Raw genomic sequence first — 21,249 nt, 5'->3', positions numbered from 1 at the left:
TGCCTGGGTGGAAGGGTTTAGTAACTGGAAAGGAGTGACAGGCTTGCCAGGAAGTGGGGGAAAGTTTGGTAGATTGAGATGGGATTGAGAAATCATCATGGATGGGAGGGGATTGGGTATGTTTAGCAACTGGAATGGGATATCAGATTTGGGACTGCCTTGTACATTAATTTATTTACCATTAATTACATTATTATTGTGGTTAATCAGACATTGACAATGATGTCCAGACAAAAAATAAAAAAATGGACCCTGACCCCAAGGAACTTAATATTTGTTATTTCACACCCAGCTAAAAAAATCAATAAATCAGGCACTTCAGGTTGGTGTTGGAATTTTGCAGGGTTCACTTTTAAAAGGTGTTGTAGAAGAGCAGAATGTTGAGACATTTGAAGAAGAGGCAGGATAATGTGATTCATGAAAACATGATGACCATTCCAAGGATAGGGGGCAATGTGGAAGAAGGCATGAAGATCATGGGTAAAATCTTGGCTCCAGGTTTTCACCCTGAAGTGGGAGAAAGCAAAAAAAAGTGAGCCGTTAAGGAGGGAGTCTAGTGAGTTAGAGGGGGAGTAAGAATAAAAGCGAGAACAGATTTAACTGTGTGCAGAGTTGTGCAGGGGTTTGAAGTTAAGGCTGAGGAGCCTACATTTGGTGCAGATCGTGAGGGGAAGCCAGAGAAGGGATCTGAAGAAAGGAGTGACATGTTAAAGGAATTTAGGCAAGCTTATCCCAGCAGAGGAGATTCATACAGGGAATTCTCAAGGATGAATAAGTAAATCCAAAAGTTAAGATTCTCTTAGGAATGTTTACTTGTTTACAGGTTTCAGAGTAGCAGCCGTGTTAGTCTGTATCCGCAAAAAGAAAAGGAGGACTTGTGGCACCTTAGGGACTAACCAATTTATTTGAGCATAAGCTTTTGTGAGCTACAGCTCACTTCATCGGATGCATTCAGACAGACAGACATCATCTTCCTTTCCAAATGCAGGAATGCATACGATGAAGTGAGCTGTAGCTCACGAAAGCTTATGCTCAAATAAATTAGTTAGTCTCTAAGGTGCCACAAGTCCTCCTTTTCTTTTTACGTGTCTACACTGCAGCCATGAGCTATCAGGCTCTGATCTTATCTGGTATGACAAGCTAAGCAGAAGATTGTGAAGTTCACAGATACTGCACTGTTGGGGGGCCTATATGTACCTATGCTAGATAGATGGAGTGACCTGATCAGCACTCAGATGTGAGTTCCCTACCCAAAAAAAAAAAGAAAAAAAAAAAGAAAAAAATCCAGTTGCTGCAGAAAATGATACTGGTGTTTCATAGTTTGTGTTCTTCTCTCAGTCAATACTGAACCACTGCCCGAGAATACTGGAAGGGGGGAAATATGCTGCAAGAGATATCATCTTTCAGATGAGAAGTTAAAATTGTAAAACCCTAACCACTTGTAGTTCTTAAAATACCCAGGCTAAAATATGTTTCTCTAAGGCCTTGTTTATAGGATTTTGTCTCCCCACCAATTTAGTTGTGCTGGTGTAGGCAAAGCGATGGTGGTTTATCCAACCCTTCTCAGAGCAGATCTGAATGACACAGTAATTAAGGCATCTGCTACCACTGCGTGCCTTGTCTATACTAGTGTTCTCACCATTGAAGTGGTTAAATACCTTAAGGGGAAAATATTATATACACAGCCTAATAGGGTTATACATTTATTTTTTTCTATCCACAGGGGCAGGTAAAACTGTGCTAATATGGTTAGACCATAAACATGGTTAGTTTTGTACCACAGGGAGCACTTTGCAAATACCTGTGTTAGCCAAAACTACCCTCTTTTCCCACCCATCATATGGAGCACGGTTCAGACACAGTTGCTAAATATAGTTAGGATGTAATTTCTAATTATATACAGCATTGATGCAAATCATATTACAGCCATACATTGTCATAACTGTATTTGAAAACTGTTTAAAATTATTACAAACCCTAAAAAAGGGCAAGGTCTTAAAGGGAATCCCTTTTACATCTGTGTTCTGTATGACAATGCTTGTTGCCCCATGTTACAATAGAGGTAGTAGTAAGAATCACCAGATATTGGTAAACTCACTGAGGAGGTAAAAATGAACCTGAATAGGAACTCCCTCTGTTTCTTGACTTTGTGTGAGTTTGGCTGTGGTTGGACGCCACTTTGCTAGGCCAGTGTGACTGCTATAGCAGAAGGTGAAGTAGACTGATGGGGCAGAATTCCGTAGGAATGAGTTTCCCTTCAGCCGAAGAATTTGGGGGTTATTAGAGAAATGGAAGTTGACTTTTAGAAGGGTTTATCCCTTCAGAAGAGATGTTCCATTTCAAAAGCAAAATTCTGAATAGTCCAGGAATGATAAAATCACCCTTGTTTTTTCTTGTGAACTCCTAGAAGTCATCTATGTTGTATAAATGAGATCATTTGGCCTAATTAGTTCCAAGCTTAATTAGCAGTAATTATCCCAACATGGGAGTAATACCAGAGTAGGAAGTACTGAGTCCTCGATTAGATAGATCTCTAATTGGTGTTACAATATTGTAATTAAAGCATGCTTATATGCCTCTGCCTCAGCAAATGATTTGTTTTATGTCTGATTAAACAGGGAGTCCAGCAGCCTCAAGGAGGCCAGGTCTTCAGCACTGATTGAGATAGTGCATTACCCCTTGTCATAGGAAAGAAACAATGAATCATGTATACTATAAAACACCGTGGGCCAAATAATTCCTGGTGTAATACTACTGAAATTAATGAAATTGTAAGAGAGATAAATTTGGTCTGGAGTGTATAATCTAGATCTGTATAACACCCAGTTAAACACTCATTAGAATGTGCACTCTGGCAATTATACATGCAGATAAATGCAAGTGACTTAATCTGCGTTTGTGGTCACTGTATTGCAGGTGTGAGTTTATTTGATTGCTGTGTGATCTTTAGATTGCACATTCCATTCAAAGTCTGCATGCTGTGGTGCCATGCATCGCAGAATGCACTCTGCCCCTCAGAACTCTGCAAACTTTGGAATTGGTGCTGCTTGATGTCTCATACAGCGCTTAAAAGGGTGCCAACAATTTTCTGCCTGGAAATGTACCTACTGTAGTTACAAGTAACACCTGAGATGACTACAACTGAAAGAAATTAACAAACAGGAAAACAAAATTGTTCTCCTTTCTTTCAGCATTGTTACTGTGTGTATAGTCTGTTTCTCCCTTGCTGCAAACACAGCTTGCTGTAAACATCAGAGAAGCAGAAAAACTCATACATTTTAAAAAAGAAATTAAAAAAAAAATCAGAAATGGTAATTGTCTGAAATTAGTCAGTTTCAAAGCTTTCAAGTTGTCTGTGTCTCTTTAAGAAACAACCTCCAAGGAACTCTGGAAATGCAATGCTTCATTTCTAATCTCTTTTATTATGCACCAAATTATGGAATGGGTGAGTGCACTTCCTGTTTTGATTCTTTGACATATCATAGAACTTGTAATCATAGACATGTGGTGGACCCTACTACTCTACACCTGCAGAAAACAACAAATAATGAAGTTGCATTTCTAAACCAGCCTTTATCCAAGGATCTCAAAGTCCAAGGATCTTTACAGTCACTGAAAAATTAAGAATCGCAATAACACCTTGGTGTATGATTCCATTTCACAGATGGGGAAATTGAGGCACAGAGTGGTTAAGTATCTTGTACAACCTTGCATAGCAAGCATCAGGCAGAGCTTAGAATAGAACTGAGATCCTGTGCTTTAATCACAAGACCGTCTTTTTACTCAACTGAGAGGAGGGGAAGAAGGGAGGAGGGAGCTGGCTTTAACTTGTACCTGAGGCTTGTAACCATGATTTTAAACAATTTCTAAAGAGAATTACACATTAAAGAGTAGTTTGCATCCACGCTCCTCCTCAAGGTCGCTGTTAGGATGACACTTGTAATACCAAAGGGTAAACTCAGTGTAAATAGTGGTTCCTTCATGCAGATGCTTACATATTTTTCTACCCCTTCCATCCCCCCTTTTTTCACTCTCTTTTTAAACAAGGAAATTAAATGCATAAAAATATGTTAATGCAATGGTAAGGGTGAGAATTTAAATGCCCCAACATCAGGACATTCAAAAGTTAAGGTTCCCACAGCAATATTAACTTGGCCATGTTGCATATGTGCTGTTTTGAATAACTGTTTATGATGTCAAATGGATACTTTAATATATATGTCTAAATTAAGGTTGCCAGGGACTTTAGGGCTGAATTGTACCTGGAAGGCACAGCTCTGCCCGGTGTTAGGAAGAAACAGAACTGCATTGCCCCAGCAGGATCTGTGGAATAAACTGTGCCGTAGGCAGGCACAACTAGATCTGGTTGGGAATTTGTTAGACTGACTTTCTGATAGAAAATGCAGTTCTGTAAAATGGAAATTTTCTGTGAGAAAAGGTAGTGTAAGGACTGCAGTTGTGCTCAGCTCCTGTGTTGGGGCATGAAGGCAACACCTGGCACCATCCCTTATGAGGGCCAGGTAAATCTGATCCTTAACTTGTACTGTTCTTGGGTTATAAGATTTTTAAATTTTTAAAACCAAATTCTAAAGTGCTTCTTTGGTTTTTACTCTGTCCCCACTTCAAGAAAACTCCATTGTCACCAATGGTGGCTTTGAGTTGACTGCGTAAAAACTGAGCAAAACCTTCAGGATTTGGCCCTTAAGCCTTCATGTTATCTTACATTTTTGTAAAAGTGGATGATCCACAATACAAGGTCAAATCCTGAGGGTCTTACTCAGCCTTTGCTCAGGCCATACTTGCACTGGGCTTTTTATTGGATGTTTCTCTGAGTAAGGACCTCAGGATCTGGCTCATTTGTCATTTCTTTTGAAGGACAACAGGTTTCCCTCTCTCTCATAATAGGCATTGGATATCTATGCACCCTTTATACCAAAGTGCTTAAAGAATGTTGTCATTCATAATAAGTGAAGACCTATAGACTGGTTTTGTGCCATCTGCTGAAATTCATTCTTGTATGTGAGAGAAACTGTGCAGGGACGTGGAAGAGAGGAGAAGAGGAAGAGATTTTTCCATGCAGCACTGAATGGTGTTGCATACTAGATAGAGAAAAGCTGACAAATATCTGAATGTATAGAAAAGACTTCTAACCGAAAGGGAGGAGTTGTGGTTTAGGTTAAAGCCACAAAGGAAGTGAAGGAGGTTACCACTTTCCTGTGTGTGGGTAGATGGTTCTGCTCTTGCTTATCTGAAGGCCTTGCTGCAGCTCAGTCTTCCTCTAGGCCAGTGGTTCCCAAACTTGTTCCGCTGCTTGTTCAGGGAAAGCCCCTGGCGGGCCGGGCCGGTTTGTTTACCTGCTGCATCTGCAGGTTCGGCCGATCATGGCTCCCAGTGGCCGCGGTTCGCTGCTCCAGGCCAATGGGAGCTGCTGGAAGCAGTGTGGGCCGAGGGACTTACTGGCCGCTGCTTCCAGCAGCTCCCATTGGCCAGGATCGGCCGAACCTGCAGACGTGGCAGGTAAACAAACCGGCGCGGCCCACAAGGGACTTTCCCTGCACAAGCGGCGGAACAAGTTTGGGAACCACTGCTCTAGGCACATATTCATCACTATCTGGCATCTAGAGAAACACCAGACTTATGGCTGGGTCCTGCCACGTGTTGAACATCTGCAATGTCCAGTGAAGTCAATGGGAGCTGTGAGTTCTCAGTACCTCTTGGAATGAGATTCATGGTTTAGTTTGCAGCCTCAAATATTTTAAGTTTATTTTTAAGGCCACAGTAGATTAAAAAAAACAGTGGCTTTTTTTTTTATAAATGCTTTTTTATTTCAGTCGTTTAAAAAAATTTAAATTAAATACAGATTTATTTTTATAAATAAACCTATTTAAAATTAAATTTGAAAAGATGACAACTTATACTAAGGCCTAAATTTACTATAATCTATTACAATTGTTTAAATTAATTATTAAGCAGTATGTTTGTTGCCCAAGTTTTTTAAAAAGTCAAACCACAGAACTGGTGGAAGTCACTGGCTAAGCACCCGGAACCAGAGTTTGTTGAAGTGCTAAACCAGTTTTTGACAGCAGTAGCCTCTTCTACAGGTGCAGCAAGAATATTTTCAGTTCAGTGTATTCAGTTAGTAAGGTTCAATGTCTAGTTAATTCAAAGTTAAGATACCAAGTGGAAGTTGGAAAAACAGGAAAGCTTGTGTTCATCTTCCAATCTATGAATAAAAACCTAAGTCTGAGAGAACAAGATCTACTAGTTCTAAAATCTTGAAGGACATGGTGATCAGAAACAATCAGTTCAGTTCACTCACTGCAGATAATACTTCCTTTGTTTAATAAATCAGTTAATTTTAAGTGTAAAATAGGTTTTGATAAGCTTTTCCCCCCTTATGTATCGAGCACATTTAAGGTAGTTATACTGTATTTAACTAATGAAAAACAATTTTAAAATGTTATTTTGGTGCATTTTTAATTTAACTCCAATTTCCTTCCAAATACAGCTTGACACAAATCACAAGTAAAAAATTAATCTAATAAGTAAGAAATGCATAATTCACCATCTAACATTATAAAAATGTAAAACTTAATAATATTAATAAACATATGTTAAGCTCTATAATTTCTTACACTATATTTATACACATTTATTTATCCTCCTGGTTAATACCAAATGTAAGATTATATTTCTTTGGAAATCAGCATATTTTAGTGGTTACCAGCCAATGAGAAGCAACCTTTCTTTAGGCAAATAACTAAACTACCAAAGCAAAACAAGATTAAAATTGATTATTTAAATCAAGGTTTCCTGCTTGCTGAGTTCAAATCACCTTGATTAAATCAGTCCCCCTGTTTAAAAGCCATATATTGCCAGTTAGAAATTAGTTCTTGTTCCTTTCCCTATTGTTGACTTACAGTTAGCATCTCTTTGGAAGAACATAAAGGGCCATATTTGGAAATCAGTGGGATTACCTGGAGTCAAGTTAGCACAGAATTTGTCCTGAAGTTTTGGAATTATATGCAAGTTGTGTTAAATTTTTCATATCACTTAATTTTGACCACTCTGTCTTGCGCTTGGGTTATTCCTTCCACCTCTCCTTTCATTGTTATTGAGTTGTGTCTTTATCCTGATGCTAGATTTAGCACTAATCTATTTGTCAAGTCAGTGCTGGTTCTGCCTGGATTTTGATTTCAAATTTCACCTATCCAGTCTGTCTGCTTACTGCAGATTCTGCATAGATTTTAGCTCCCGGTTGTTTGTGGGTGATTGACAGTTTCTGCAGCTATCCCAGCTGTGTCTGGCTGACTTGTTTGTTGATTTAGGGCAGATTCTGAATGAATTTGGGTTCCTGTACTCTGTGTTGCTGATGTTTCCCTTTGGTTTTCACTGTGTGTTTTTTTTTGTTTATGAATCAGAGGCCCTAGTTGCATCTGGCTGAAATGTTTGTTCTGTCATTGTAAGTTCTCATGGATTTCTATAGCGTTGCTCTCAATCACAGTGAGCTAGAGTGTTAGGATGGAGTGGCTGATTGAATCTGGTGTGCTGCAGAAGACATACCAGGAGACAGATGAAAGAATGTAGGATAGTGAACTAAAAGGGAACTAACACTGAGCAACCCCCACACTCACTCTGAGCACTGGAATGTAAACCAGGCCCCCTAACCCAAGCTCTTAACTGGTTACAGCACAGTTAACCACTATCACTGACAGTGACTTTATTTTGTGCAACCTGTGCTTTCTGATGATACTGCATTATTGTACAAGAAAAGAGCATTTGAAAGCTATTCCCTGAAGAGCCATTATGTGTTATTGTAGTCCCTAACCTTCCATTAACAGCTCACCCTAACACCTAACCCTGACCTTGGGACGAAGCAGAGGCATTTCACTTACCAGATGTGAAATCAGATTTTGCCATGTGGGGATTATTGCTCTATCAGGTGTGTTACATTATCTGGTGTTTTAAAAATGGCTTTGTTGGAAGTACAAGATACCATTAAAGATTTATGTGTGGTGAATGTGTCCTTTTTTTGCAGCGTGTTTCCTTTAAGATACCTTCACAGTATTGATTTCAAGAAGAATGTTCCCTTCTGTTTTAAAACTTTTCCTTCGCCTATGGATTTCCAGTATTATCAACTGAACTTGTGTACAGTTTCTACCCTGGCCTATACTGTAAAGCTAGAGTACCTCACTGGTGGTCTCTAGGGACCCACTTTTTAGGTTAAAAAGACTGTTAGCTCTTCATGTTCATTCAGTCCTGGACTTCCCCCAGCGTTACTCCCTTCTCACTCCAAAAGATGCCTTGTCTGCAAGCGGACCCACAGCCCTAGCTAGATAAGTCTGCCAATGGATCCAAAATCTGAGCTGGGTAGACCCTGTGCCCTGCCTTCTCTTAGAGTGAGAGTAGTAATCTCAGCATGTGCATTTGTTCTTGAGCTTCCTCCTGCACCACCACTTCAGGAATCCTAACATCCCTATAATGTTTCTCTGAAAGGCGAGGTTTAAAGGGTTGAAACACAGTTTCATAGTAAGACCTAGCAATTTGAGTCAGTTAAGACCAGGATGGAGATGAAACTAAGAGACCTTGTTACCAGCAGGTCATCTTTGGCCCCACAGTCACGAACAGTGGACAGTTAAGAGATGCAGCTCTTTGCAGGGCCGAGGATTTGAGAGTTTCTGTTGAATCTAGGGCTGTGTCTACACTGCCACTTTCAGCACTAAAACTTTAGTCGTTCAGGGATGTGAAAAAACACCCCCCTGAGCGACAAAAGTTTTAGTGCTGAAAAGCGCCAGTATAGACAGCGCTTTATTGTCGGGAGCCGGATTCCCGGTGATAAAGCTAGCACCGCTCGTTCAGGGTGGTTATTTTTCATCGCCGGGAGAGCTCTCCCCTGGGGATAAAGCGTGACTACACTGCCCACATCACAGTGCTGTAATGTGAGCAGTGTAGACATACACTAGGATGCCAGGAGTCTTGCTTTCATCAAGGAGAACCCTTGGGCAGCAATTCCAGGGTCAGCATTCATTCATTCATTCCTCAGCCCGAGGACGGCAGACTGTGTGGGGGGCAGAGTTCTATCTATAGCTGGAAGAGCTGTGGGTTAGTGAACTACAGATTTGAGTTCAATTTCTCATTGATGGATCATACGTGTAGTATATTGAAATCCTACATTCAGTTCCAGATGCCAAAGCACCTGGACTATGGTAATTGAACCTAATTTACTATAGCCTTTGGTCCCCAGAAAGTGCAATTCCATTGAAGTCAGAGGAGTTGTGCCTGCTTATGCCAGTGGTGAAGCTGGGCCTTTGACTGTCCCTGTAATTCTTCCAAAATGCAGAAGAGACTCCCACCAAGTCATATCATGATTTTTCAGTCACCTTACATGCAAAACAAGGAGTCAATGAAAGAAACAGTAATCCTCTTTGGAGAGTACTTTATAGGAGTGGTTCAAATAACAGCTTGCAAAACATAGTTTTTAATGGAGGGGAAGACATAATACCAGCTAAAGCAGAAATTACCAGGTCCCAGAGTGTCATAATGGGTCACTGCTTTTCCTTCCCTACATGCAGAGTCGCACAGTAGGTCTCAGTCCTAGCTCCACTCCTGTTTAACATCTTTCTACAGAAAATCTTTAGGAGACATTATAAGATGCCGTGGATTGTGATGCCAGCAACGTGCATTCAGCACAGAGCGTGCAGTCTTCCAAATTGCAGGGAGGAAATCATAACTTGAATAAAGAACATAACTGAGCCCAGGAAACCGCCACCACTTTTCCCTCAGCTGAAGGCATCTGCACACTGGCAATTAAATATTGTTTGCAGGTGCTGGGTCATGCTGGCCTCCTTGCTGATGTTAGATACTCAAAGAAGAGCAATCATCAGCTCTGGCTAGCAAAATGGCTCAGTCTTTTCTGTTCAGAAGATGAGTTAGCCACAGCACTTGAAGCATTCCTCACCTCTAGGCCTGACTATTCTCATTCACTTTGCCTGTGTTTTAGATTGGAAGGATACAAAAGGCTACAGCTGATATATAATGCAGCAGCCTGTCTCTTAAACCAGACAAGCCAAAGAGAGCGTATCACCTCAGTGCTTCATGACCTGTGCTGGCCCCCTGTGCATTACCAGCTCCAGGCTTAAATGCTTGTTCTGGTCTATGATATCCTAGATGGGATAGGAATATACTATCTCAAGGACTGCCTTTCCTTCTGACAAGAGTAGGACTGTTCCTGATCTGCTTTGGGAGGCTGTACAAGTCCTACCCTTGTCAGAAAGAGAAGCAGGCCTTGAGATAGTAGGTGCTTATCCTATCTAGGACCTTGTAGATAAGAACAAGCACTCTGGTTTGGATCTGGTAAGCCACAGCAGAAGAAACACCATAGCATGCTCTGAAACATAAGCCAATGAATAAAACAAAGAGCGAGGTGGAAATCTGCCTTTTCCTTATGGATGGAGCTTTTTGTTTTATATAGCCCTGATACAGCACCTAAATATCACAGTGAGTCGTGCTTTTGAAATTCATTTAATTGAATTAAATATTTTCAAAATAAAAAAAAAGCAGCTGTCCATTCACTCTAGGCTCCCTTGACATTGTTTAATCTACAAATACTGAAAATTCCTTAATTATAACTTCAGCAACTCCATTAGACCCCAACCAGCAAACATAGGCAAATTGAAGATTGAACCATCCTTCTCTCACTCCTAACCACCCACATAAGCTTCCCCCCTCTTCATAATGTGGAGAAGAAAACTGAGCTTTCCAGCGTGCCGTAATGATAATCAAAAGCAAGCTATTTTGGATTAAGCAGTGGAGCAAGTTCTGAAATCAAGGGGACTTCACCTAGAAGGATCTGCCAGCAGCGTTCTCTTATACAAAGCGGGTGCCAGTTTAAATGCTTCTGCTGATGGCAACTGCAGCAATGTGGCAAGGTGAGAGATGTGGTCTCTCCAGTAGGCAGGTCCCAGGCCACTTAGGGCTTTATATGTCAAGTGAAACATGTTAAAATCTACCTGGAAGCCAACAGTCAGCCCGTGCAGATCCTGGAGCACCAGGGTAAAAATGCTCACGGTAGGATACATGGCTTTTGAAGTGGGCTGCTGAATTCTGCACCAGCTTCAGTTTATGAATGGATTTAAAGTGCAGTGCCATGTGGAAAATATTGCAGTATTCTCATCCTTAGATGATAGAGGCATAAATGCCAGTTGTCAGATCTACTTTGGAGAGGGACTGTCACTACTTCTTGGCCATATGTAAGTTTTTAAAAACCAGCCATCCTGACATTGCTGCTACCTGATCCTTTAGTAACATCTGGGAATCTAACCAGACCCCTAAGTCTGAACAAAAGCCAAACACACATCCCCAGTCAAAGAAGCAGATGTTATCTTCAACTAGATTATATTCGCTACATCTTCTGGTAGTTTCCCACAATCAGGATTGCTTCAGACTTGTCTGGATTGAACTCCAGCCAACTAGCTCTCATCCATGTCGCAGTCTCGACCAAGCAACTGCCAGTCGATAAATTAAAGAGAGAGAGTGAGAAGAGGGAGTATTGAATGTATTACAGAATGAAGAATGGACTGGGATGGCTGCTTTATGGAAGAGGCTAGCATTGGGGAGTAAATTATAGGGATACGGGGAAGAATAGAGGCTGTAACATTAAAGACGGATGTTATTGAAGCACACAGAGAACAGAATTAGTGGATAGACGGTTGAGTACTATAGTTAGAAATAGTCATGGATATGTGATGTGTAAGGAGAATAAGTGTACTTCAAGAACCAGTGGGAGATGAGAGTACTTCAAGCACCTTTAGGGAGCTGAGTGGCAAACTGCAGTCCAGTTCATGCTCCAAGAACATCTGCGACCCTGTGAAATGTTGGAAAGTAAAAAGTTTCAGTAACAGTGAATAAAATTTAGATCTCATCTATCTGAGCATGAGTATCTCAAGGTGAAATAACAGAAGAAGAGGAGGCGGGAATATTGATTTCTGCCTCACAAAACAGACAACAACGCCTACGTTTTCATGGCAGGCATTTAACCATGTGACTCCCATTCACTTTAAAGGACCAGTCTGGACTACAGTAAGGGATTGGTTTTTTCCTTCATGTACAATGTAAAGAGGAAATCATGCTGAAGTTATTTTTATTTTATTATAGCATTGCAGTAGAGTTGTTGAGCCAAATTCCACCCTTGGAGGCTTGTGCACAACTCCCGTTTATTTCAGAGGGAGGTACAGTCTGTGGGCCTCATTCATCAATGCCTTTGGCCCAGGATGCAGGGTTGCACCCTAGAGTACAACCCCAGCTCAGAGGGCTTTCCCCAGAAGCCAAGGGTTCTGGGGTAGCCAGGTGCAAGTTGGGGTAGCATCAGAGGCCAAAGGACCCCTGGCAGCCCAAGAAGTGTGTTCTGTATTAATGCTGGGACAATTTCTCTTGTTTATTTCTATTTGAGGACAGAATTGAGCCTCCTATAGTTATTACTGCTGAGTAGGATACTTATTCATCCACAAAGAGATTACCAGAGGATTGCACAGAATGGACTACCATAGTTGTAAACCTCCAGTAATGGAGATGCCATGTAAGAAAAAGGACACTTCTACTGAAAACTCTTTCCTTCAGCTGTTCATAATAATCTCAGAAATATTCCTTCTGTGCTGAAATTTAATTTGCTTTGTGTCAGGCCAGGGAAATACAGGGGTGTATATCAGGGCAATTGACAGGCTTTTTGATGGGTGCAGCAAGGGTGGTTTGGTGTTGGGATTGTTGTCATGGACTAGGCATGTGGTATAGTTGGATAGAGGCAGGATGTGGTTAGCTGGCAACTTGCGGGGCTGTGGGAGAATACTTTTTTTAAAAAAAATCAAGGGCATTAAATAATAATAATAATAATAATAATAATAATAAAAGTCTAAGATTATAGTGTAACTTAAATGTAGAGTCCTGCGTGGACACAAAATTTATATCCGCGGATATCCATGGAGCCGCAGGGCTCTAGCGACAACGAGCGAGACCAGCAGGGCTATGGCCAGCAACTGGGCCAGGAACTGCAGTGGCGAAAGCAGCAGAATGTTGGGCCGCCACTCGCAGGAGCCAGCGCCCAGCCTGGGCAGCTCCTCCGTGTGCTGCCCCTAGCCCTGCCTACTAGGGTGGGCAACAGGCTCACTGGCAGCTGTCCATGGTCACTCTGGTGTGTGCAGCTGCTTGCAAGCTCCTGGACAGGAGTCCTGTCCAACTGGTGGTGTGCGACATGCTGCTGCTCTTGCTGCGGCAGTTACTGGCCCAGTCGGTCTCGCTCGTTGTCGCAAGATCTCTACAGCTCCGTGGATATCCGCATCTGCGGATAGAAAGTTTGTATCCATGCAGGACTCTACTTAAATGCACAAAAGTCAGGAGATTCTGAAGCCAAGTTCTCATGGCTTGTCCACATCTAACTGTGTGTGTAAACAAATACCTTACATAGAGTATGTCCAGTGTAGCTGAGTTAACATTCCTGTGCAAACTTCAACATTTGAATGTTCTAACTTTTGTACATTCAAGTTTTCAACCTTAATTTTGCATGAATGTATGTTATTCCATGTGTTTCATAAGCATATATTTTTCCATATTATGTTTATCTGATTTTCCTTCTGGTTTAATATATCTTCTTCTTTTTAACATGGGAGATAATGTTGAATTTTTATCTATATTGCTAGCTAAAGTTTGCAGTGTACCTGCTTAGTAACTGCCAGGGATGCTTTCTTTATAAGATGAGGATTTCCTACAGCTGCATTTTTATAATGGATCAGGGTGGTTTTGTGTGTTTGATGTCTGGATCTGGACTAATATCTTGAAAGGGGCAGATCAGGCCCCTGTGATGCTGGAGATCAGACTAGATTATCACAATGGTCCTTCTGGATTTGGAATCTATGAATCAGAAATGTAGGCACCAATCCTGCTAAATGCTTAACGAAGTCAGACCACTGCTTCTGCACAGAACACCATTTATTTCAGGGGGGTTCCCTGGAGGCATAGGGAGTCCCAGAATTGTAGAGAAGTTTTCAGGATTGGAGACCTAACAACTTTAAAATAGTTTGAGGTACTAAAACTACCTCTGAGTTCCTCTGCCAATTTTTACAATCTTTACAATAATGTTCTAATATTAACAATGTATTTCGCTCTCCTGTGGCCATGTGAAGTTCCACACGAACAAGGGAAACTCAGTGGGCCTATTCACCTGAGTAAAGTCAAGCATGTGCTTAAATGTTTGCAGTAAGAGGGCATACCTGATTTTGCTAGAGGCACAATGAGGCTGACTGGACACACAATGCTGTCAAGTGCAGAAAGTAACCAAACTGGAAAAAATAGCAAAAAATATAACCTGTTATAGTAATCTTAGGAATTACTAGTAGCAGTAATCTCTAAAACATTTTTTTCAGATAGAAGAGTAGGCTTTAAATTAACAGTGGACCTTTAACTGCCTCTTTCACACTTTCCTGTTTTAGACTCTCAGCCTGCAGTGAGCTCCATGCAGAGCTCATTGCAGTATTATGGCTTTAATCACCTTGGTTTCTTATAGAATTTATTGTTACCTCTCTGGAAGGCTCATTATAACACACAGCCACGTAAAACGTAAATGTTGGAAGAGAAAAAGTCATAGTGTCTGATTCTGTTGCATGCACCTTGTTCAATAACTTAAACTTGAGCAAAGTGAGGTGGGGGAGGGAATACCCAAAAAAGCCTCCTGGCAATTGGAATTCTCCATTCACAACAGTGGGAGCATTTTACACCTACTTTGCACAAGTGTACTCAGGACTACATAAGGTGCAAGGAAGTGGAGATTAGGTTATTAAGTAGTGTGTAGTGCTTCAGTGCTCTAAGGGTACGTCTACACAGCACTTACACACCTGCAGCTGGCCTGTACCCGCTGACTCGGGCTTGCGGGGCTCGGGTTATGGGGTTGTTTAAGTGCAGGGTAGACATTTAGGCGCAGGCTGGAGCCCAGTCTCTAGGACTCTCCCCCCTCGCAGGGTTCTAGAGCATGGGCTCCAGCCTGAGCCCGAATGTCTACACCGCAATTTTACAGTCCCGTAGCCCAAGCCCTGTCAGACCGAGTCAGCTGGCATGGACCAGCTGTGAGTGTGTAATTGCTGTGTAGATGTACCCTAAAGCTATAACCATTTTCAAAGAGGGAAATTGTAGTTCAACAGATAGAACATATGTGGCATAATTTTAACAGAAAGTTGTTAGAGGTAAAATGGTCTAGAACCTGAAAAGGGTAGGAAGTGTTTTATCTGCCCCCATTCTGCTCCTGTTGAAGTCAATGGTAGTGTCCTTTGTCTTGAGTGGGATTGGGGCCCAAAGGGCTGCTAATGCAATAATTATATCATCTAAGTGTAAGGAAGACCTGTGATGATCTGTATGGTAACTGTTTGTAAATAATGAGTTCTTAATGGTGAGTGCCTGTCTCTACTCTGGGAATAATGGTCAGTCCACTGTAAAGAAGAAAAGGAAACAGAATAATTTTAGGAGTGAAGCAGTATGGCTCTGAGTCGCCTGAAGGGCCTGATCCACTTGTTCTCAAGCAAAACTTGTTTTATTTGGAACAGCAATATGTGTCTACAGTGGTGGAGGACATTTGACTGGAGTTAATGACAGATGGACAGGGGCTACTATATAATTTTAAAAGAGATTAAAAGCCCGTGTGCTGACACTTACTTATGCTGTTAATTGTATTTGCCTGAGTAGCCCCATTGAATTCAATGGGTTTATACTTACGTGTGTAAATTAAGTACCTGTGTAAGTTTTTGCAGGATTGGGGGCTAAAAGAATGAAAGCAGCAATCATGGTATGCAAAGCTCTGAACCATATATAGAAAGCAGAACATAAATGTATTGAGCTGGTAGGCATGTGAACCACTACTGTTATGTGGATAGAATTGGGGCTCCTCAGCTGTGTATCATAGCCCAAATTGTAGAGGATTGTGCTTTTGAGCAGAAAGATTGAGTTGTATGCCTGTTGCTGCCATGAAGTTCTAAGACCATGGTGTGCAGTGTGGTGACAGCTGTGATGTTCTGGGTGTTCTTGGATTTGTTTTAATACTGTAAAGAACCAGGAGAGTTGGATTATTTGCAACAGCTTGTAAGAACGTAAATGGGGAGGGGAAGGCCTCCTTGAGTGTTGTGTAGTTGCTGACAATCTCTAAAGCCTTGAATGGTCTGGGATTTGGCCACCTGAGAGGCTGCCTTTCCACCTTACAACCTGTCAGAGCTATTAAAATCAGCAGGGAGGCTTTTGTTGTCAGTTCCCATGGTGAAGCTCTTCAAGGCCAACAGTAGGGATTTCTTAGTTGAGAACTTCTGCCTTGGGAATTCACTCTGGTTGGTATTTTACTGTAGACAATTCCCAGAGAGGATAGGGCAAAGTACCAACTTAACTCTAAGGGCTTGGTTACACTTACATTTTATAGCGCTCGAACTTGCTGGCTCAGGGGTGTGAAAAATCACCCCCCTGAGCGCAGCAAGTCAGAGCGCTTTAAAGCGCTAGTGTAAACAGACTCCGAGTACTGGGAACTGTGCTACCAGCGCTCGGAGCTAATCCCCTCAGGGAGGTGGATTACTAGGAGCGCTGGGAGAGCTCTCTCCCAGTGCTCGTGAGTGACCACACTCGCACTTCAAAGTGCTGCCATGCGAGCGCTCCCGCGACAGCACTTTGAAGTTTCCAGTGTGGGCGTGCCTTAAGAGTAAAGTAAAATGTTCTGATAACTGATTTCAAGAGTCCTCCAAAGAGAGGAAGGAATAGACGGAAGGTGAGATGGGAGGAGAAAAAAAGAAAGGATGGTGGCTTGATGGGGTTATTTGAGACTGAAGGAATGATTCGCCATTGCCTTGCAGCTTGGCCAGTAATCTTTGCCTGTATAACATGGTAGCTTTCTGATCTAGTAGTGTTTTACACCCATTTCATACACAAGGGGCAAGGCAGTGGAGAACCATGCATAGAAAGGTGCACCTGTTAACCTGTTGCTAATTTTGTGTTTGTCACGATTAAACTGTAAGGCTGGGATTTTCAAAGGCACCTAAATGGAATGGCAACTGGGTGCCTGACTCACTCCGGCACTTTTTAAAATCCCAGCCTAAACTGCTTGGTCTCTTAAGGAGACCACGATTGAGTCCATGATGTCAGTAGGAACTGGGATTGGGCCCTATATGTGAATCACCAATGATGCTCTTCTGTTCCTTATTTATTACAGTAGCACTTGGAAGCCCCAACCACAGTGGGGCTCCATATTATTGAGTACACACATGTAGTGAGAGATAGGCCCTGCCTCCAAAAAGTAGGGCTGTCAATCACGCTGTTAAATAATAATAGAATACCATTTATTTAAATACTTTTGGATGTTTTCTACATTTTCAAATATATTGATTTCAATTACAACACAGAATACAAAGTGTACAGTGCTCACTTTATATTTATTTTTTATTACAAATATTTACACTGTAAAAAACAACAGAAATAATATTTTTCAATTCACCTAATACAAGTACTGTAGTGCAATCTCTTTTTCATTAAAGTTACAAATGTAGAATTATGTAAAAAAAAAAAAACTGCATTCAAAAACAAAACAATGTAAAACTTTAGAGCCTACAAGTCCACTCAGTCTTACTTCTTGTTCAGCCAATCGCTCAGAAAAACAAGTTTGTTTACATTTGCAGATCATGCTGCCCACTTCTTGTTTAGAATGTTACCTGAAAGTGAGAACAGGTGCTCACATAACACTGTGGTAGCCGGTGTCGCAAGATATTTATGTGCCAGATGCGCTAAAGATTTATATGTCCCTTCATGCTTCAACCACCATTCCAGAGGACATGTGTCCATGCTGATGATGATTTCTGCTCAATAACGATCCAAAGCAGTGTGGCCTGATGCATGCTCATTTTCATCATTTGAGTCAGATGCCACCAGCAGAAGGTTGATTATTTGGGGGGGGGGGGAGGGGGGGAGAGTGTTTCGGGTTCTGTAGTTTCTGCATCGGAGTATTGCTATTTTAAGACTTCTGAAAGCATGTTCCACACCTCGTCCCTGTCAGATTTTGGAAAGCACTTCAGATTCTTAAAGCTTGGGTCAAGTACTGTAGCTATCTTTAGAAATCTCACATTGGTACCTTCTTTGCGTTTTGTCAAATCTTCAGTGAAAGTGTTCTTAAAATGAACAACATGTGCTGGGTCATCATCCGAGATTGATTTAATATGAAATATATGGCAGAATGTGGATAAAACAGAGAAGGAGACATACAATTCTCCCCCAAGGAGTTCGGTCACAAATTATTTAATGCATTTTTTTTTAGAGTGTCATCAGCATGGAAGCTTGTCCTCTGGAATGGTGGCCAAAGCATGAAGGGGCATACAAATGTTTAGAATATCTGGCATGTAAATACCTTGCAATGCCGTCTACAAAAGTGCCATGCGAATGCTTGTTCTCACTTTCAGGTGACGTATATAAGAAGCGGTCAGCATTATGTTCTGTAAATGCAAACAAACTTGTTTCTCTTAGCGATTGGCTGAACAAGAAGTAGGACTGAGTAGACTTGTCGGCTCTGAAGTTTTACAGTGTTTTGTTTTTGAGTGCAGTTCTGTAACAAAAAAGATCTACATTTGTAAGTTGCACTTTCACGACAAAGAGATTGCACTATAGTACTTGTATGAGGTGAATTGAAAAATACTGTTTCTTATTTTTACTGTGCAAATATTTGTAATAAAAATAAAGTGAGCACTGTACACTTTGCATTCTGTGTTGTAACTGAAATCAATATATTTGAAAATGTAGAAAACATTCAAAATATTTAATAAATTTCAATTGGTATTCTCTTGTTTAACAGTGCAATTAAAACTGCGATTAATCACAATTAATTTTTTTAAATTGCGATTAATTTTTTGAGTTATTCGCATTATTTAACTGCGATTAATCAACAGCCCTAACAAAAAGATTTCAATTTATGCTGTGCTTTAAGGGGAAGAAAATGGTGGTATGTCTGGAGGAGGAGGGATTGTGGACATTAATTAAAAAAAACAACTATGCTAAATGCTGAAATAGGCAAGGTTTAAAAGTTGGTACCGATTAGGGTGGGTAAAGAAGCAGAGATTAGTTCAGGAGGAGAAAGTCTTTGACTACACTAGACTGATCTTTAAAAAGTGTCCGACTGCTGCCACCACCAATGGAGCTGCTTTGGTAGTAGCCACAGTGGGACACTGTAGGTAAAAAAGACTCCTATAGGCTACCCCTCCGAGTTCAGCCTTGTGGGCTGGAAATGGAAAACTACAACTGCAAAGAGTTAATGTAGGGCCTGCTTTCAGCCTTCTCAAGAGGTGGGGGAGGGGTAAGTGAAGGGGAAGAAATTCCCAATAGATAACTGTGTGGGAGGGAACAAGCAGGGAACAACATCTTAAGAATAAGGGATGGAGAGGGAAAATGATATAACTACCACTTGTCTACGTGGGGAAATTGACTGTTATAGCTATAGTGGAATTATACTACTGGAATTATACTGGTATAATTCTTCATGTGGACACTGTTCCAGACTAAGTGCCTTTATTCCAGTATAATTATGCTGCTTCCACAGAGCAGGGATTTATTTTAAGGGTGGGGAGTGGATAGGAAAAGGGATGGTGTCATTTGAAGAGTGAGGAAGTGAGAGAATGCTACATTTCAATACGCTAACTTTATTGGCATGACAGTCTATCTAAATGTTGCAAAAGTGTGACAATGCCAAAATTTGGATTTCTCTCAGTGATAGATGCAATATATCCACTGTAGTTAGTGCTCTTCTCATGATTTACAGGATTAAATATTTTGAGAACTTTTTTGTGGGAGTGGTGGAGGGAAGGTAGTGTTTTGGGAGGAGAGGCGAGTCTTTATGAGAATCTATATCTTTCTCAAAATGATCCACAGAATGGAAGGAGGGGGGAACCACTGCAAACCCTAAAACACTGGCCACAAGAGGGTTTCAAGTTGCATTAGCATTTAATCCCCAAAACATCAAGCATTTGCTCAGGATGGGGCTTTCCAGCACTTTTGGGGTTGATAGGTTGTGCTTATTTGTCATTCTTGTCCGTTCCTTCTTATCTAGTTGTGGACTGTTGCACAACCTAGTGCATTCTTCCTCATGCTAAGGTCTAGGGATCCATTGCAATGGGTGCAAAGCCTGCTAGGGGCAGACCCAGACCTGCCAGTTACTGGCTGCGTGGGAATACCCCCTCCTGAAATTTTCTCTCCCTCCTTGCTGCAGAGCTTGTCTGAGGGAGACTCAAAATGTGGTATCATATTACTGACTAACTCTTTGGTTCAATAACATGTCAATTCCCAGCAATGTCTCAGGGCTTCATTTGCCTTTTTGGGTGAATGTCCCCTTAGCTCTGCTTCCCTGGTGAGGTGTTTGCAGCGGCTGATGCCCCTGCAGGCTTCAAGGAGCCAGCTAGGCTGAGAAAGCCAGAGGGTAAAGGGAGGGGCCAGTCTCCTGCTCTCCTCTCCCCTCCTCCCCCACTTTATCTAGCATCTCACAGGGGAGCTTGCCCAGCTCTGTGGGCAGATAACAGTTTCCCTCTCACAAACTAACTAGGGTGGGATTACCTCTGCCTCCCTTCCTTGGGCAGGAAAGGACAGACAGAGCCAGGTAGGATTGGAGGGAGTGGAGGTGAGGGGGGAGACACTCTGCTGGGCAAGATGCAACCCAGGACAGGTTGACTCACCTTTTATCCCTTCTCCTGCCAGGAAGGAGGCAGGCAGTATTGGGAATAAAATGGCTGGAGGGGAGGCAGTGCCCCTATCTCTGTGATGGGAGTGAAGCCAGACAGGCAGCGTGCCAAGTGGAAGATCATTCCTGAGTCCCAGTAGCTCATACCTGCAGCCATGCTTCTGATTGCGGAACTCAGCTACCTCTTCCTTCTCTGCTTCCCTGTGAGTCACGAATGGAGGGTATTGGACGAAGCATGGACACTGGCAGCATCAGAGTGCGTGATAGGAAGCTGAGCTCAAAGGTCATCTCCCTCCCCCTGGAATTCTCTTCTCATATCCTCTGCTGAGGCCTCCAGGAGAAATCAGACACATATGGACCCTATCCAGTAAAAAGTAGACCCTCTGTGAAGTCCATTCTTGAACCCTAGAAGAAGCTTCTGTTGGGCTCACAAGACAGTAAATCTGGCCTCTTTGACGGCAGGGTGATCGCTATTGAACTGAAATATTTTGGGGGTAAAGACTGAACCCACTTTCACCCCCTCTACTGAA

The 21,249-nt window shown here is 41.8% G+C and overlaps 1 protein-coding gene and 1 long non-coding RNA gene across 3 annotated transcripts in view; one reads left to right on the top strand and one right to left on the bottom strand.

The window, feature by feature from the left end:
- The window catches only part of LOC141998896 (uncharacterized), a 60,274-nt gene that overhangs the window by 13,961 nt on the left and 25,064 nt on the right, over positions 1-21,249 (top strand). The gene's annotated exons all lie outside the window — the stretch shown is intronic.
- LOC141998918 (uncharacterized) lies at positions 163-21,157 on the bottom strand. Of its 2 annotated transcripts, XR_012641928.1 has the most exons (4): positions 20,715-21,157; positions 14,259-14,327; positions 11,805-11,863; positions 163-507 (listed from the first exon to the last, which is right to left on the bottom strand). It is a non-coding gene; the product is annotated as an uncharacterized LOC141998918 (long non-coding RNA). The 2 variants fall into 2 exon arrangements; XR_012641927.1 differs by lacking the exon at positions 163-507 and having other exon boundaries at positions 11,243-11,863.

The sequence above is a fragment of the Natator depressus genome, chromosome 1 (assembly GCF_965152275.1).
Source record: "Natator depressus isolate rNatDep1 chromosome 1, rNatDep2.hap1, whole genome shotgun sequence".
Lineage (NCBI taxonomy): Eukaryota > Metazoa > Chordata > Testudines > Cheloniidae > Natator > Natator depressus.
This window is presented reverse-complemented; position numbering and strand designations above follow the sequence as displayed.